The sequence below is a fragment of the Molossus molossus genome, unplaced genomic scaffold, assembly GCF_014108415.1.
Source record: "Molossus molossus isolate mMolMol1 unplaced genomic scaffold, mMolMol1.p scaffold_m16_p_1, whole genome shotgun sequence".
In the NCBI taxonomy this organism is placed as follows: Eukaryota; Metazoa; Chordata; class Mammalia; order Chiroptera; family Molossidae; genus Molossus; species Molossus molossus.
In genome coordinates, this window is record NW_023425344.1 from 210,846,734 (window position 1) to 210,851,534 (window position 4,801).

Here is a 4,801-nt window from a genome sequence, read left to right on the forward strand (position 1 = left end):
TGTTGGCCAACCCCTGGACACTCAGAGTTTGCCGTACTTTTGGTGGGTACAGCAGGTTTCACGTTTCGGATTGCAAGAGCAGAGGTATGTTCAGGCCCTCTCCTGCAATGTGAGTTCTATGTCAGGCTCCATACAAAACTAGAACGTTAGTCCAGACACTGTGGTAAATCCAGTGACACCTCAGTGGCTTTTGCAGGAATCCTCTCTGAATCTGATAGCTATGGCTTTCTGTTCCCTGCTCTTGTCTCTCTCCATTCTTGTGACCCCACTTTTCTCTGTCTGCTGACTGCTGGCCTTTTTATATGTCTCTCAGATGCCCTGAGAGAGGATTCAATTTGTCTCTGTCCTTATTAGACAGGGTTCTTTCACAAGCCACCTCAAAGGGTAAATATTTTTCTTATGGTTAGTCTATAGATCAGTGGTTCTCAACCTTTCTAATGCTGTGACCCTTTAGTACAGTTCCTCATGTTGTGGTGACCCCCAACCATAAAATTATTATTATTTTTTGCTACTTCATAACTGTAATTTTGCTACTGTTATGTCTTAGGCGACCCCAGTGAATGGGTTGTTTGACCACCAAAGGGGTCGCAACCCACAGGTTGAGAACTGCTGCTATAGATGAAGATTTATGTCTGAGAAGCCAGGTTAAAAGTATCCTGTAGTGAGTATCTGCCATTCATGGCTGCCTCAAATCTGAGCATTTTCTCCCCATAAACACAATTCCTCACACTGGAAATCCTACCTTCTTAATGTAGAACCACTTCCTTTTTCCAGCTTTCCTTCTTGGTAGGGTGAAGACATGTGATATAGATTCTGCTAATTAAATTCAATATTTTGTTCAGAATGGAGTCATGGGGCAAGAGGGAGAGGACAGGGTATGTATTTTGCAGTATGGATCCTGGCAAAGATGGTGTGGTTCTGGAGCTGGTGAAGTGAACCGTAGCAATGAAACAAGAAATGGGCATCCCATTGCTCTTACTCTACATCTGAAGTCCAAACAGCCTTTAGTCTCCCTGAAGATGAGGAATTTATGGAAAGAAAAGAAAATGGCCATCAAAACAGTTGTTGATACCTCGCAGCCAAGGGAAACTATAAAACACAAAGGCTCGCTTGTGCCTCTGCCTTTGCCAAGGGAAGACATGACTGGGCTCTCCTGCTCTTTCAGGAGGAGGAGGAGGAGAGACAGGGCAGAGCCCAATGCATAGCTCTAATGCACTCTACAGCAGCTGATTCCCAGCTACCCCAAGATATATCGAGCTAGTCTAGCCCAGCCAAGCCCACATCAGCTGACCCCAAGACACATGAGTAATCTAGTCAAAATCAGTAGAGCCACCCAAATCAGCCCAGATCAGCCAATTTCCAGGTAACCTTGAGACACATGAGCAAGGCCAGCTGAAGACAGGAGACCTACTCATCCCTGCCCAGTTAAAGGCAGCCAATCCCCAGCTGACCCACAGTTTTATTGTCAATGAGACAGTTGCTCTTTGAACTGGACAAGGCCTGAATTTACCATGGCTCAGGCACCAGGCTCTATGTTAAGGAGATGCTCCCATGGCCCCAATACTCCTGCCATTGTGGCTTTGTCTTGAACCTTTTGCATTTTGATGATGATGTGTCTTGGTGTGGGCCTCTTGGGGTTCATCTTGTTTGGGACTCTCTGTGCTTCCTGGACTTGTATGTCTGTTTCCTTCACCAAGTTAGGGATGTTTTCTGCCATTATTGTTTCAAACAGGTTTTCGATTTCTTGTTCTCGCTCTTCTCCTTCTGGCACCCCCAAGACGCGAATGTTGGCACACTTGAAGTTGTCCCAGAGGCTCCTTACACTATCCTCATTTTTTTGGATTCCTTTTTCTTTTTGCTGTTCTGATTGGGCGTTTTTTGCTTCCTTGTATTCCAAATCGATGGTTTGCTTCTTGGATTTATGTACTCTACTGTTGAATCTGTGTAAATTATTCTTTATTTCAGTTAATGCCTCCTTCAGTTCTGACTGTGCATCCTTCATTTGTGACTGCTCCTTTTTTATGCTCTTGAGGCCCTCACTAAGTTCACTGAGGTTCTCACTAAGTTCACTGAGCATCCTTATAAGCAGTATTTTGAACTCAGCATCTGTTAGGTTGCTTATCTCCATTTCACTTAGTTCTTTTCCTGAGGTTTTGTTCTGTTCTTTCATTTGGGACCTGTTTCTTTGTCTCCTCATTTTGGCTGCCTCTCTGTGTTTGTTTCAGTGTATTACTTAATGAGCGGTATGGGGCTAGCTGAGACCAGATGCTGCTCGTTTGAAAGAATTTAGGAAAAACCTGAAGCAGGATCCAAGACAGGCCAATCCTATGGTTAAGCAAGTGGCAACAGCTTGGGTGGGCCTGAAAGTTGGGTGGGGCGGGGCGGGGCGGGGCGAGGCCTCAGGGAGTCATCTGGGTGGGGCTACCAGTGTGAGCCAGGTTGCTGGAGTCCCAGATGTGGCGGCTGTCTGCCGCCCCAGGGAAGGGCTCACCAAAGGAACAAAGGCCTCTGATGGCACCTTTGTCCCAGAGAAAGCCCCTCTCCAGCCCTCGCTCCAGTGCCAAACAGCTCAGTTCTTCCCTGTATGTCTCTGGTGCCCCTCAAGCTGCCACCCCTCCAAGCTTAGAGGGAGAGAGTCCGATAAGTCCGTGCGTGGGCCCTTTAAGGAGCTGCCTGGGGCCGCTTCAGCTTCCCTGAGCCTCAGTTCCTGCTGGTTTTTCCAGCCAGAAGTTATGGGGATTCTCTTCCTGGCACTGGAACCCTGAGCAGGGCACCTGGTGTGGGACGGGGACCCCCTCAGTTCTCAGGGAGGACCTTCCCAGCCGAGGTGTCCTCCTGATTTTTATCCGCCACACGTGGGTGTGGGACCAGCCCGTCATGCCACCAGCCCTCGCGTAATGGCAGTAATAGTTTAAAAGTCATGCTTTTTTTTGTTCACAGGTGGACTGCATGTTCTTGAAAGTGAAGACTTTGAAAATATCACTTCCTCCTTCCTTAGATTTTATAGGTAAAATTTGTAAAGTTGAAACCCTTTGTGGGGCCCTCTATAACCCCTTCAACACGCCTTCTCATGTTCAATGTCTGGCCAGATACAAACCAAGGAGAGGAGCTGAGACTAGGGAATTTTTTGGTAACTGTTGTGGGCAGGATAAGGCCTCAGAGCAAACTGTTTACTCAAGGAAGGGAGAGCCAAGCCCTGGCCCAGGAGCTCAGTTGGTTAGAGTGTTGTCCTGATAAGCCAAGGTTCTGAGTTCAGTCTCCCATCAGGGAACATAAAGAAGCAACCAATGGCCCTGGCTGGTTTTGCTTAGCGGTTAGAGCATTGGCCTGAGGTCCAGAAAGACCCGGGTTCAGTTCCTGCTAAGGGCACATACCTTGGTTGTGGTTTGTCTCCAGCCCTGGTTGGGTTGTGTAGGAGGCAGCCACTCGGTGTGTCCCTTTCACATCGATGTTTCTCTCTCTCTCTCTTCCTTTCTCTCCCTCCCACTCTATCTGAACAAAAAGTGGAAAAATATCCTCAGGTGAGGATAAAAAAAAAAAAGAAGCAACCAATCTCTCTTTCTCTCTCTCTGTCTCTCTCTCTCTTCTTCTTCTCTCTCTCTCTCTCTCGCTAAAAATAATCAATTTTTTAAAAAAGGGAGAACCATTGACCAGGGTCTTACTGGCTCCCCTCCCCCACTTCCATTGAGGTCTGCATATATTGCCAGCTGGTTCTGGGCTGAATGCTCACTAGTGTTCTCTGCAGTCTGCAGGGCATCATAGAGAGCCTTGGCAACCTGAAGGGTCAGAGTGATGGCTGTGATGCTCTGTGTCACACCTGTCCCTGAGACACTGTGCCAGGTGGTGGCAGCACAGACAGTGGACAGCAAACCAGGATCAGCTCCTCATAGATCATTGGGGAAATGATGTAATTATATTCATAGTCATATATTCATTTATTTATTTATTCATTTATTTATTCACCTTCACCAGAAGACACTTTTTGAATTTATCTTCAGATAGTGTGGGAGGGAGAGAGGGGTGAAGAGAGAGAAACATGGATGTGAGAGAGACACATCGAGTGGTCATCATCCACACGACCCCAACTGGGGCTGGAGACAAACTGCAGCCGAGGTACATGCCCTTAGTGGGAATCGAACCCGGGTCTCTCTGGTCTGTGGGCCAATGCTCTAACTGCTGAACCAAACCAGCCAAGGCCATAGTCATAGTTTTAATTATTAAAAGACCCCTTTATGTATAAATTTTGTTGTTGTGGTTGTGGTTAATCCTCAGCCAAGGATATTTTTTCCATTGATTTTTAGAGAGAGTGGAAAGGAAGGAGGAGAAAGAAAGAGAGGAACATCGATGTGAGAGAGACACATTGACTGGTTGCCTCCCACATGACCCTGACCAGGGCCAGGGATTGAACCTGCAACCCTGGTACGTGCCCTTGACCAGGAATCGAACCGGTGACCCTTTGGTCTGAGGGCCGATGCTTCTACCGCTGAGCCAAACCATCTAGGGCCAAAATGAATTTTGAAAAGGTCACCTGCAGTATGATTCCAACCACATGACATTCTGGAAAAAGCAGACTATGGATTCAATAGAAAGATTGTGGTTGCCAGGGGTGGGAGAGGAAGGGATGAATAAGTGAAGCATGGAGAATTTTTAAAGCTGTAAAACTATTCTATCTGATACTACAATGGTGGATACATGTCATTATATATTTGTCCAAACCTACAGAATGTATAAGACCAAGAGTGGACTCTGGGTGATAATGATATGTCAATATAAATTCATCAATGATAGCCTGGCTGATGTG